The 14,902-nt window shown below is 51.6% G+C and overlaps 1 protein-coding gene across 6 annotated transcripts in view; it reads right to left on the bottom strand.

The window, feature by feature from the left end:
• LOC147013771 (E3 ubiquitin-protein ligase Midline-1-like) overlaps positions 1–14,902 on the bottom strand; it is a 64,852-nt gene that overhangs the window by 46,028 nt on the left and 3,922 nt on the right. The gene's annotated exons all lie outside the window — the stretch shown is intronic.

The following is a 14,902-nucleotide window of genomic DNA, read 5'->3' as shown; positions in this document are numbered from 1 at the left end:
GGTGGACCGGGAGGGGCCTTGCTTATTTTTCCTTCCCCTCTCCGAACTAGCCCCGCCCAGCGCTCTGAGAGTGTCGGTCGGCGAGGGGTGTCGGCAGCCGATTGGACGAGGGCTGCTGCAGTTTCGAGCGATGGACCAATCACGGGTCCCCGGAGGTGGTCCATAAGGCCCACCCCAAAAAGACGAATAGAAATGGCTGCTGTGTGAGTCCGGAGTTGGCTTCAAGAAAGGCGAGCGCCGGGAAAGTGAGAGAGTAATTGCCTGAGTGTCGCGCTGCGATCTGCTTCATGAAAGAGGCAAGAGAAACGACGAGTGGGAGCCGCGATCGGCTGTGTAAGGGACGGCTGTGTCTGTCTGCGATCTGCTTCATGAAAGAGGCAGGAGGAACTGCATGAGGGGAGTCTGCGATCGACTTTCATGAGGAGGTCCTCAACAGGTTCATTCGGAGTCCAGCGACGGAGCCTCTGACTGTTCCTACTCACTACACGGCTCGATACGTCTTGTAATCCCGTCGATCCGCCTGCGGAGCCCAACACCCCAATTTGGCCTGATCTGGTGAACAGGCCAGGCATGGACTTGTATACTGGACCTTGTGAAGAGCCAGCTGGAGCATACCATAGATCTTTCGTCTTGTGCCGTCGACCTCGCGGGGTCCGAACGTGCCGAGGCTGGTGCGTGAACGGGGTGACAAAGAAAGGACGCCGCCTCCATTTTGTCACGCGGCGTGTTTGAGCTTGGGCGCTCGAAGCTGTTGACATCGGCTTGTCACGAGCCGCATTCGTGCCTTTGACACTTTCCTCTCGTCCATGAGGCATCACCAAGTACTCTGTGTCTTGTCTGCATGTTGTCTAAGGTTTATCTCGCTCAGGTTCCATTGGAAACCCGTAATCAGTAGCTCCCAAGTTAAGAACGGGTTATAGATTAATTATAACATTGTCGTGAATGCTTTGCTTGTGTTGTGTTCCCCGATGTGTCCCCAATAAATCTGGCTGATTCGTATGAAAGTTTCCGCATTGAGTTTATTCGTGCCGTGCTGAGGAACAATTGTTCGATTTGTATATCAAACCCAAACGGGCTCCGCTCGGTCGGTCGGACTGGCAGACTCCGCTTGGTCTCTGACAAATCCAGTCTGTAGCCGGGGTCTATTTCCAAAGCTGGCAAGGCGCAGGTGTATTTTGGTATCGTGATCTAAGGTGCGTAACCCGAGACCTGTGCCGAGCCAGCCGGCGTTACAACCCCGGAGATGGTGGTGCTGTTAATTGATGCCGAATCTTCAACATTTGGCTGTCAAGAGAAGGGTGCGAATCCTGCCACCGCCGAATCCTTAACAATATATATATATATATATATATATATATATATATATATATATATATATATATATATATATATATATATATATATTCCGGTTTTGGAGCAGCGAGAGGTCTCCTTCGGGGCTCCCTGCTGACGTTCTCAAAGTTAAGTTTCCGGTTGTTATTTGTCCCGTTTTAACTGTTGATTTTTCTCACCCTCATGTTACTGTGTGTTCCTAGTTCGGTTTTGTTTCAAAAATCGTGCTATTTTGTGAGTATTTTTGTTGACGTTCTTACCTGGTGCTTGAGGCCTAGGCCTAGGCCTAGGCTTGAGGCCTACCGGTTCCACTCGGTGTTCGATCGTTTTTTTTTTTTTTTGTTTGTTTGTTTTTTCTCCCCATTACCTTCAATTTCTATCCTCCCCACTTTCCAAACATCCCCCATTCTCCCAACTAATCTCTTTCTTATCTCAAAAAAAAAAAAATACCCAACAACAACACGCTCACCTTCTCCCGATTCTGCTTCTTCTTCTTCCTCTTAACTTCCTCCTCGTTTTTTTTTTTTTTTTTTTTTTTTTTTTTACACTTCCATGACCTAATCTGTTGAACTCTCTCATACATTAATATTAACAACAACAACAACAAAATATATATATATATATATATATATATATATATATATATACCCACCAACAACACGCTCACCTTCTCCCGATTCTGCTTCTTCTTCTTCCTCTTAACTTCCTCCTCGTCTTCTTCCTCGATTTTTATATATATATATATATATATATATATATATATATATATATATATATATATATATATATATATATATATATATATATATATATATACTTCCATGACCTAATCTGTTGAACTCTCTCATACATTATTTTTAACAACAAAAACGATCTTATGCTTCATCTTCCTCTCTCACACATGTGGTACTCTTTACTGTTTCACAATGCACTACTCTTCTGCTATTTTAACAGACTGCTCTCATTTCGACCTCTCCTTCATTCCTTGCCTAAAAAAAATCCAACTATTACAGCGCTTCTTCTCTCCATTCTCTGAATTCGCCTTCATTGCATCCATCAAGAATTGTGTTAAATCGCATCTCTGACCTAAAACTTTTAAAAACCACAGTTTGCCATGGATGCTCGCTTTCCATCAACCATTCTTTTTTTTCCAACTTTAGTGCCAACTCACCCCCCTCACCCCTCACTCTCACTCTCAAAGCAACCATCCCACTCTTCTCCCTCCAAGCCTGCCTCTCACCTCTCGCAAAAATTCCCCCCTCACCTTCCTCCCAGCTTACATCCCCCTCACTCGACCTTCTCAGAGTTGGCCCCCCTCACATCCACCAACCTGCCTCCCTTCACTGCCCTCTCACCTCCATCTCTTCACTACACCTTCTCAAATCCTCAACTGCCTTCTTCCTTGTCTCTTGTCCCCCCTCTCCCCCAGCACCACAGAGCCTTTTCTCCTCCTCATTCGGCCCCTCCCCTCGCTATTCTGCAATACCCCACACTCCTTCAGCAACCCTCCTTACCTGCCCCCCTCGTCCCTTGTCCTCCCCTCCCCTCCCCCTCCACCTCCTGCACCCAAAGCCTCCTCCCCTACCTCTTCATTAAAAGTGTGGACCTCAAATATCCGGGGCCTTCGCTCAAACCTTTCAGATCTTTCCATACAGGTTGCCACTGACAAACCAGACATTATCTGCCGAACAGAAACTTTCCTCTCCCAAGACGTGTCTGACTCCCAAGTATCTCTCCCTGGTTACTCCCTCTTACGGTAAGACAGACCTGAGCCTCGTCCTGGTGGAGGTGTTGCTCTCTTCATCAAAGACTCTATTCCTCACTCTCCATGCACTGCTCTCACTCCCCCACACCCCCAGGAATACCTCTGGCTTCGGCTTCCCCTCCACTCCCACCTCATGTTTATATGTGTACTGTACCGTCCACCATACAGTGATGACTCCATCTACACCTCACTATCCGAAAACATGGACCATCTTCTATCTTCTCATCCAAACTCTCTCTTCCTCTTATGTGGTGACTTCAATTGTCATCACGCCAGTTGGCTAGGTGTGGGTACCTCTCTCACCTGCCATGGCACCTCAGCAAAAGCTTTCTGCGACTCATTGGGACTGACTCAATCGGTCAACTTCCCGACCCGGATCTCAACCAATGGTACTCCATCTCTTCTGGATCTGATTTTGACAAATTTCCCTGACAATATCTGCTGCTCTTCCTTCGCTCCAATTGATTCTTCTGACCACGTCCTTGTCAAAGTGGACATCTCTCTGGCTGTTATCAGAGAACCACCTCACCGCCGTCGAGTCTGGCATTTCACTCAAGCCGACTGGCAGGGTCTCCGAGCAGCCATCAAACTTACAGACTGGTCTCCTATCACTACTTTCTCAAACATCAACTCATCCTGGGAATTCTTTCAAAGAAACTTGCTCTCCCTCATGCACAGATTTATCCCCTCTCGTGTTCAGTTGTCTTACCCTTCCTCCCGCCCTTGGTTTACTGAAGCTTGTGGCGAGGCAGTTGTCCTGAAACAACTTGCCTTTGCCTCATGGAAAGCAAACCCAACTGAGGGCAATCTCAGTTCTTTCCACAAAGCTCGGATCAAGTGTGTATCTACCCTCAGGAGAGCCAGAAAACAACATCTTTCTCATCTCAAGTCTGAACTCTCAAACCTCTATCCCTCTTCAAAATCCTGGTGGCGTTTAATCAAATCTGTTTCTGGTGTATGTTCCCCCTCCATCCCCTCCCTTACCTCAAATGGCCGCACTGCTGATTCCACATGTGATAAAGCTGAATGTCTAAACTCGGTGTTTGCAGCTAAATCTTGTGTCCTAAACCCATCACTATCTCTACCCACTTTACCCAGTCGCACCCAACTGTCCCTGGACTCTGTATCCTTTTCTCCTGACAAGGTGGAGAGCTTGCTTTCAAACCTCGAGTCAGATTCTGCAACCGGTCCAGACGGCATCAGCCCACGTGTCCTCAAAGCCTGCTCTTCTGCTCTTGCTCACCCTCTCTCTGTTCTATTCACCCTCTCATTTGCCCAAGGTCATCTGCCATCTGCTTGGAAATCTGCTAACATCACTGCCCTGCATAAAAAGGTGCAAAAACAGATCCTTGTAACTACAGACCAATCAGCCTTCTCCCAATCATCAGCAAGGTGATGGAATCCATAATCGCTTCAGACATGAAATCCTTCCTCTTCTCCAATGGCTTGATTTCCAATCATCAATTTGGTTTCAGACCAGGTCACTCTACCCTGAATATGCTGCTTCTGCTCTCCCATCAATGGATGGAGGTCCTCAATGCCAGACAGGAAATCCGAGCCGTATCCCTGGACATATCACGTGCTTTTGACACAGTCTGGCACCCTGCCCTACTCACCAAACTCTCTTCCCATGGTATTCAAGGCCATCTCCACTCATGGCTCGCAGACTTCCTCTCCTGTCGCAGTCAACGTGTGGCCCTAAATGGAGTTCTTTCATCCCCTCTTCCTGTGCAGGCTGGAGTTCCTCAAGGTAGTTCTGGGCCCTGTTCTTTTTCTGGTTTTCATCAATGATCTCTCGGACTCTCTGGAAAATCCTCTATTTCTCTTTGCCGATGACTCCACCCTCTGCCGTACCATCTGTCATCCCTCAGACCGGCAAGCAGCAGCTTCTTCGCTCACTGCAGATCTGGATAAAATCACAAACTGGTCCAACACGTGGAACATGTCTTTCAATCCAGACAAATCTCACACTCTCACTATGTCTCTTCGAAAGGACCGTTTACAAAACCCCCCCATCCACTTTCTCAACAATCCTCTGGAAGAAGTCTTTTCTTTCAAGCTTCTAGGTCTCACTATCTGCCATGACCTTTCCTGGGAAAGTCACATTTCCAACCTCGCCTCAAAAGCCAGTCGCCGACTGGGAATACTCCGTCGTGCTAAGTCCTTCCTCGGCCCTCTTGAGCTCCTGACCACTTACAAAGCTTTTGTCCATAGCCTGATGGAGTACTGCTCTCCCTTCTGGGCTGGTGCTCCTGCCTCCCACCTTTCTCGGCTTCACGCTGTCGAAACCAGGGCATTTAAGATCATCGGCATCTCCCGCAATGAAACTGAGTCTTTGGGCCTCTCACTCAATCACCGCAGGTTGGTCGGTGGTCTTTCTGTCTTCTACCGACTCCTCTCCAGCCTTGCCCCACCTGCTCTCTCTGCGATTTGTCCCCACCACATTTCCACAGGGCGCTCAAGGTCCGCCAACAACCCCCTTCTAGTAAAACTACCAAAATCACGAATCACTGCTCATCTTCACTCTTTCATTCCTCTTTTTTCCCGCCTTTGGAATAAACTTCCTCACTCTATTCTTTCCCATTCTTCCCTCCAGGCTTTCAAAACAGCTGTTCACCACCACCTCTTATCTTCCCCCATCCAAATCCTCGATCTTTTCTACCCCCGATAATCCACCCAAGCCCACTTCCTTCAATTCTCCTGCTTTCCTTCCTGAAAGTCCCTGAAATGTCCATCTTCTCTTCGCCATGTTCCCCGTCCCATCCCCATCCCTCTCCCTTCCACAGTTCACCTAATGTGTCTGTTCCCCACTGTTTTGTCCCTTCCACTCCCGCCCCTCTTGTCTCATGCCTCCTTGCTGTGAGTTGTGTGTTAGCTCTCATACGAGCCTCGACCAAGGTATGCAAAAAAAGAAAAAAAAAAAATATATATATATATATATATATATATATATATATATATATATATATATATATATATATATATATATATATATATATATATATACATATTGTTACGGATTCGCGCCCGCCGGCGTGCTGACGGCCACGTAACTCGAATCGCGGCACGTCGCCCACCGGACGGACAATCCAGTCGTGACCCTCTCGGACTAACGCCGGGAACCAGTCACGGGTGGACCTTTCGGTCTCACCGCGATCGAGCCAATCAGCCCCCGCGTGGGATAGGGTTGCTCGCCAAATTCGACCTACCTAAGTACCCACACGGAGGGTAGACCGGGCGATCGCACCTCGCCGCAGGTCGACTTCGGACACGGGTCACTTAAGCGACCCGTTCCGTACTATCGGGATAACCGAGCGGTGTTATCGTCGGCCTCGACGGTTCGATTAATTATCGGGCGTATTCAGCCCACTACCAACCCTTTACGTGAAGCAAGATGAGGATTCAATGAAAGAAATGACGAAGCGAAGCGGGAAACAGTTCAACACAAAGCACATTTATTCGCAATGAACGGAAAGCACACATATACAATTCCACCAAAAGCACATAGAAAAGAAGAGAAACACAATGCAATTTTACACAAAAAGCAAATGTAAAAGCGAAGACACAATGCAGAGCTAATACCGACTACCGAGCACACGGCAACACTTATACAATTCTACTTCACAGACGGCGCCGACAACACACATTCCCAAAAACAAAAGAAAAGAGAACCCTCAAGGATGAGGCGGGCCTGAGGCCGAGACCGGGTCGGGCCTACCCGTCTGGTGATGAGACGCGGAGCGGCGATGGTGCCTCAACTCCGCGGGCCTCGCGGACAGTGTCTGGCAGGGGGTGGGAAAAGGGCCCCCTTGGTCGCACTATCTCAGCGCGGGGGGAAACAGGAGGGGGTTGCTGATGCTCGGGGTATAGAGGATTTCCACTCTGCCTCGAGTCCCGCGACGAGCGTCTCCACCTCGGCCAGGTCGCGCCGTCGGCCTCCCTGGTGTGCAGCTCCCTGCACGACGCGAGCACCCCCTCGTCTGCCCTCGCCGCCTCTCCACAGCTCCGTCCCCTCCGCTCCGACTCCAACGCACACGACGACGACCAACTCCTTCTTGCTTCTTCTTCTTCCCAACTCCACCGCCCGCGAAGTCTTAACTCTCTCTTCTTATTTGACTGACGAACGCGGTCGCTTATATCAGCCCCGTGGCTTCGCTCTCTCATCTTTGACCTCCTCCCTTCGACCTTTCACCTCGCTCCCCATTGGCCCGAGAAAAAGTGGGCGTGAATGCTTTTTGATCCATAAATTTGCATATATCGATCGCCCTCCAACGCCCTAGGGGCGGGGCCAAATCGCCCCTCGCTCACCGATTGGACGGAACAAAAGTGGGCGTGTGTCGTTTTTGATCCGTTTTTGAAGTGGAAAATCCGTGGTTTTGTACACGCTGTTCGGCGCGCGCCCTGCACGAGTCCAACACCGGTGCCCACAAGTGGCGCAAGAACGGTGGCGATGCGACGGTTGCGAGGTGTGACGTGAAGCGGCGCCGCAGTGGGTGGTTGATGTGGTTGGCGGTGGTAACAATGGCGGTTGGTCCAAAATAAAGATAGTAAAAGAAAAACGGCTATCCTGAAGAGTCGCAGCACGCATGAATAACATTTATTCCCACTAGACAACGGGTTTGGGCCTAACTACACATGTACTTACCGAGATATCTCACCTAAGGGACCTGAATGGTGGTTTGCAACTTTGGTAACCACAACACTACCCCCTCCCCTTTTTACAGACTCGTCCCGAGTCGTCAAATTTTCGTGTGCCATCATGTGTAGTTTTCCCCTAGTACATTTTACCTACGGATCCCTGAGTGCGACATTCATGGTATTCGTGTCCCCAAAATAAATAACCTAAGGGCTGCGTAACTACCTAAACAAACTCACTCACACGGACGACTTAAATAAAATTGCCGGCGCTAAGACAAACATGCCGGGGGCGCACTCATATTTACAGTACATCTTAACCTTAACTTACAAATTTTACACTAAACCATGGCCCAGGATCACTGAACTCTGCAAAAGAAAAGCAGTTAGCAGGGAGCCAGGCTGCCCGCATGCAGTCTCTGGCTCAAAACAATGCAGGTTACAGGGAACGTGGCTGGCTGCTCACACGCAGTCCAAGGCCTTCCCTTTTGAACTGAACGCAGTGAACCACAACGGTGCATGGGCTGCACAAACGCAGTCTCCGTGCCAGCTCAAGTGGCACACGCAATGAACACAACGAATGGATAGATGAATGGTTTGAACTGAACGCAGTGAACCACAACGGTGCATGGGCTGCACAAATGCAGTCTCCGTGCCAGCTCAAGTGGCACACGCAATGAACACAACGAATGGATGGATGAACACAAACACGGTGCACGGGCCGCCACTGCAGGCCCGTGTTGTAGCTGCCAACAGGGCAGTTCTTGCAGCTTGCAAACTGTTGCTTTCTGATCCTGGCGCACATGGAAATGAACAGGGGGGGGGGGGCAGAGCAAAATTGAACGGGGCTGGTGAACATGGGCAGTGGGCATGGCATGGCAAAGGCAGCAGGCAAACACAGCCTGCAGAAGAAGGCCGCTGCAGGCAAACACAGCCGGCAGATGAACTGGCCGGCACAGGCCTTGAAGAAAAACAGCCGCAGACGATCCAGCCGGCACAGGCCTTGCAGCAACACAATAGCTGCCGACGATCCCGCCGGCACAGGCCTTGCAGCAAAACAACAGCTGCCGATGAAGTGGGCCGGCCTTTGCCTTGCAGCAACGCAGCCAGCAGATGAAGCTGGCCAGCCCCTGCCGTTCAGTGGAGGTTGGTGGAGGGAGTGCGGTGGTGCTGGCCACTTGGAAGGCGGGCTTGGACCTACCTACCTGTCTCCCTCCCAACCTATCGCCTTTGCCTGTCACTGTACATACCCACTCCCTTAATTTGTGAAAAACCAATTTAGCCCCAACTTATTTTTTTGTTGTTTTTATTTTTACTCCCCCACTATAAATCGTCCCCAAACCCCCTTTATCGTCTTTGTTCGGCTAACCTATCCTGTCACCTAGCCTACTCCCAGCCCCTATGTTCCCTTCCCGGAGGGGAATAAGGGAGAGCTAACGTCCTGTGTCGAGGCCCAACGAAGCCTCAGAATGGCCTCCCCAGAGTTCGGCGATCTTAACACCAAGTGGGTCCAGCGGCCCACAACGACAGCGAGGGGATGGATGGTGCGGAGGGGTACATCTCCTAATCTACCCTAACCATTTAACTGTTAAACTACCCCGGGGCTTTCAACAAGCGCCTCTCGCTTAAACTATTGGTTCTAACAACCCAGATTCCCGTCGCCTGTGTTGGTGTCCTCACAATTTCGGGCCTCGCCCCCCAATTTTCTCTCCGTGCCCTCACACGGTCTCCTGGCTGGGACACGTGGCTCCCTTTGGCAGGCACGACCCTCTGCCGAATCTCCCGCTATGGCACCCCCGGGCACTACACTGCCTCCGAGCCTACCAGCTCCCTAACACCGGGGAGTGCCCCCCATGGCACCTCCCCTGAAACGCACACGTGGCAGGCCGGCCTCCCGGGCCCCTTTCCGAGGGTCACCCGTGCCCACAACACTGCCCACGCTGCTAATGGCGCCCCAGGCCCCCGCACCAAGCAGGCGCACCCGTGCCCACTACTCTATCCCGGCCCCCCATGGGCCCATGGCCTACCGCGGCCGACTAGCCTGGTGCCCGGGGTACCCACTCAGCGATACTCACCTTTCGCAGCCACGCTTCCAAGCCCGTCAACAGGGCTCCTGCACCCCTCCAAATGGGTCTCGAGCCTACATTCCCACCAACAACAAAACGACCTCCATTTTTCAATTTGACTAACCCCCTAACTCACTTTATACTGACCCCGGGGTCCCTTGGGCGGGAGTCACTCCTCCCCCCAATCACTCATCGCACCATGCATTCCCCATTCACTCCACACACACAGACCCGCTGGCCTCACTCACTCACCAAGCACATGCTTCCACTTCACTCACCAACAACTCTTCAACACACACACCACTGAACTCTGCCATCCTCCTAACTACATCCTCCTAACTACATCCCCTAACTAACTCGTGCTCCCACGTCGTCCCTTAAACTACAGCACGTTCCTTTTAACACTACGTTGCTAAACTACGTCCCCTCTGCACATCCAAAGTCTGTCACTGTCTCCAAATAAATCATTTTATTTCCCAACCTAAATTTCGCTACAATCCCTCGAACTAATCCATTCCACGGACTCCATGAGGACTTACCCCTGCCCCATGAAGTCGGTCTAGCTAAGCTAACCCTTCCCCCTAACTAGTTTCCATCCTGTGCCCAGGCCAAGGGGGTCTCCCACCCCTTGCCCAGGAATCCTGTGCACCCGAAAGTGAGGCTTGCTTTTTTTTCTTTTTTTTTTTTTCCATGCGCAGCACCTGCGCGGCAACTCGCGCACTTGGCACCTGCCCGTGACGTCATGCAGCTGCACGTGTTCCTCGTCCCTCCTTGGACGGTACCATCCGGCAGAGATACCCCTCCTGCCGGTTTCCAACCACACGTGCAGCCATGACGTCACCGTGCGCAAAAAAAAAAACACAAGCCCCACGTCTCGAGGGGTTCCCCACGCGAACACATGTGCTTTGCCCGTTGGAGCTGAACACACACGATCGCGTGGAGAACCCGTCCGGTCCAAATCCATTTACCTGCCTAAACTTTGTCCGTCCGCGGGATCGGCAAATCCACCGCTGGCGTTTCCGGACCGGGACTTCACTCTCGCAAGCGAGCACGTGGCGGTCTCGTGCATTGCACAGCACGAACCGCGTGCTCACTGCTGGGTGAACCCGGCACGGTCCCCGAAACAACTACAGCCGCTACTCGGCTTTCGTTTCTCCCATGTCGCCGTCTCCGTCTCCATTCAACCCACGCACACCTGCGTGTTACGACGCTCACACTCCATTCCATTACATTCACACCGGGCGACGCGGCTGCGTGTTCACACATGCCGACCGACATCTCCCTTACATACCGCTCTCTCACACACACGGTCTCCCTTGCATAACCCATACCACTCACACGTGGTGCTCCATTCACTCGTGCCTCACTCACACACGCGGGGGCACTCAACCGCGGTTCCTCATCCACACACCGTGCCTCACTCATACACGCGGGGGCACTCAACCGCGGTGCCTCACTCACACACCGTGCCTCACTCACACACGCGAGGGCACTCACCCGCGGTGCCTCATTCACACACACGGCGACACTCACACACGGTGCCTCATCCACACACGGCGTGCTGGGAAGCACGTACTCCGGCACCATCGCCACCACACCACTCACACACGGGGTCGCTTCCACACACGGGGACGCACTCACGCCTTGCACCACACACACAGGGACAACCACACTGGGGATTTGTGTCCCCACAAGGGTCTCCGGGGCCTCTATACCCCCCAAGCTTTCCGTGCACCCGTCCACAGCACTCCTCCTCTCAACCTCGCAAAGCATGACCGAACTCACCTGGTCGTGACTCGCCTCAAGGGGGCATACTCCCTCCCCTCGTTCCTGGAGGAGGCTATCCCGCTGCTCGCACCGGGTCCCTGCACGGTCCGCCAGCTCACCCCCATGATCCTCCACTACCTCCGTGTGTGTGTGTGCGTCACTTACCCCGTCCTCACCGTGCAGTCTCTCCTCTATCGTTCCCTTCCCGGCTACCGTCACTGCCAACTCTTCACCCTTTACCTCTCTTGTCTCCACTATTATTTCCATTGTCGTCACCTCGTGTCTCGTCTCACACGTTTTAGTCTCCCCATTTAATTTTTCCCTTTTGGTCACCGTCGATTCCTCTGTCACGACCCTCGCCCAACACGCCCCCCGAATTATTTTTTTACCCGCCTCCACCGCGGGCCTGTCAGCCGTTGCATCCCCTTCCAGCTCGTTTGCTTCCACACGTGGAGTCGCCATTCCTATCTCCCTGGTCACGGCCTTCATGCCCGCCTGCAGGCATCGGCCCATGTTCTGCGTCTCACCCCGGAGCTCTTTCATTTCCTCCTTCATGTTTGCTTCCATTCCGTTCATTTGTTGTGTATTCGCATCCATCTTTTCGTTCATTTGTTGTGTATTCGCATCCATCTTTTCATCCATTTTTTGTGTATTCGCATCCATCCTCGTTTTTACTTCGTCCATTTGCTTGTTCATGTTCGCATTCATCTTCGCTGTCATTGCCGCCAGCATGGCGCATAGCTGGGCCATGTCGGGTGCGCTTGAGTGAGCCGTTTCGGCAGGGGTTGGGGAAGGGTTTTGGTGGAGAGGGGGGGGGAGGTGTCATACACCGCGGCCGCTGCCGCACCCATTTCGGGCTCTGGGTTCAGTTGGGCGAGTTCATGTTCCTGCACGGGCATTCCATCCTGGGCCATGGATCCTACACATTCTACATCCATTTCTAATACCCCGGGCTCCCGCTCGCCTTGAGACGCCATCTTGCTTCTCTTAAAGGGTTAATTTCGCTCGCTCGTAATTTGGAGGGAATCGGGGGTCGCTTCTCTCACCCCTGGACCGATTCCCGTGAATTTAGCTGGAGACAGGAGAGCCCGTTTTCCTGTTCTCCGATACCAGTGCCGCGAGGAGGGCGATGGATTTGTATCGCACGACCTGACACCAGTGTTACGGATTCGCGCCCGCTGGCGTGCTGACGGCCACGTAACTCGAATCGCGGCACGTCGCCCACCGGACGGACAATCCAGTCGTGACCCTCTCGGACTAACGCCGGGAACCAGTCACGGGTGGACCTTTCGGTCTCACCGCGATCGAGCCAATCAGCCCCCGCGTGGGATAGGGTTGCTCGCCAAATTCGACCTACCTAAGTACCCACACGGAGGGTAGACCGGGCGATCGCACCTCGCCGCAGGTCGACTTCGGACACGGGCCACTTAAGCGACCCGTTCCGTACTATCGGGATAACCAAGCGGTGTTATCGTCGGCCTCGACGGTTCGATTAATTATCGGGCGTATTCAGCCCACTACCAACCCTTTACGTGAAGCAAGATGAGGATTCAATGAAAGAAATGACGAAGCAAAGCGGGAAACAGTTCAACACAAAGCACATTTATTCGCGATGAACGGAAAGCACACATATACAATTCCACCAAAAGCACATAGAAAAGAAGAGAAACACAATGCAATTTTACACAAAAAGCAAATGTAAAAGCGAAGACACAATGCAGAGCTAATACCGACTACCGAGCACACGGCAACACTTATACAATTCTACTTCACAGACGGCGCCGACAACACACATTCCCAAAAACAAAAGAAAAGAGAACCCTCAAGGATGAGGCGGGCCTGAGGCCGAGACCTGGTCGGGCCTACCCGTCTGGTGATGAGACGCGGAGCGGCGATGGTGCCTCAACTCTGCGGGCCTCGCGGACAGTGTCTGGTAGGGGGTGGGAAAAGGGCCCCCTTGGTAGCACTATCTCAGCGCGGGGGGAAACAGGAGGGGGTTGCTGATGCTCGGGGTATAGAGGATTTCCACTCTGCCTCGAGTCCCGCGACGAGCGTCTCCACCTCGGCCAGGTCGCGCTGTCGGCCTCCCTGGTGTGCAGCTCCCTGCACGACGCGAGCACCCCCTCGTCTGCCCTCGCCGCCTCTCCACAGCTCCGTCCCCTCCGCTCCGACTCCAACGCACACGACGACGACCAACTCCTTCTTGCTTCTTCTTCTTCTTCTTCCCAACTCCACCGCCCGCGAAGTCTTAACTCTCTCTTCTTACTTGACTGACGAACGCGGTCGCTTATATCAGCCCCGTGGCTTCGCTCTCTCATCTTTGACCCCCTCCCTTCGACCTTTCACCTCGCTCCCCATTGGCCCGAGAAAAAGTGGGCTTGAATGCTTTTTGATCCATAAATTTGCATATATCGATCGCCCTCCAACGCCCTGGGGGCGGGGCCAAATCGCCCCTCGCTCACCGATTGGACGGAACAAAAGTGGGCGTGTGTCGTTTTTGATCCGTTTTTGAAGTGGAAAATCCGTGGTTTTGTACACGCTGTTCGGCGCGCGCCCTGCACGAGTCCAACACCGGTGCCCACAAGTGGCGCAAGAACGGTGGCGATGCGACGGTTGCGAGGTGTGACGTGAAGCGGCGCCGCGGTGGGTGGTTGATGTTGTGGTTGGCGGTGGTAACAATGGCGGTTGGTCCAAAATAAAGATAGTAAAAGAAAAACGGCTATCCTGAAGAGTCGCAGCACGCATGAATAACATTTATTCCCACTAGACAACGGGTTTGGGCCTAACTACACATGTACTTACCGAGATATCTCACCTAAGGGACCTGAATGGTGGTTTGCGACTTTGGTAACCACAACAATATATATATATATATATATATATATATATATATATATATATATATATATATATATATATATATATATATATATATATATATATATATATATATGTATGTACATATACCATTTAAACCCATATCAGTCATTGCTCGGAGACAAGAAGGCATGTAATAAACCGTTTATAAATCCTTTGAATATTTGAACAACAGTTTCATCCAGAGGTGAGTAGGGTGGTCAGGTTTGCTGGTGGACATTATATTTAGGGTAAGATGTGCATGATTGAATGTATTATCATTTAATAGAATGTTTGATAGGAGTTGTAAAGATGTGATAATAAATTAAATCCTCCAATGAGTAAAGTTTGATGAGTGATGTTACATTGATGAGTTGATTGCCTGGACGCAACTGAAGTTGTGGATCTACTGATGTAGGTAATCTACTGATATGGATCCATGACCAAGGTTGTGGATCCGTTATTTGGAGAGGTTCTGAGC

Source organism: Eptatretus burgeri, chromosome 13, assembly GCF_056783735.1.
Source record: "Eptatretus burgeri isolate ZD-2024b chromosome 13, Ebu_testis_v1, whole genome shotgun sequence".
Taxonomy (NCBI): Eukaryota; Metazoa; Chordata; class Myxini; order Myxiniformes; family Myxinidae; genus Eptatretus; species Eptatretus burgeri.
The sequence above is the reverse complement of the archived record's forward strand: the minus strand, read 5'-3'. Positions and strand labels throughout refer to the sequence as shown.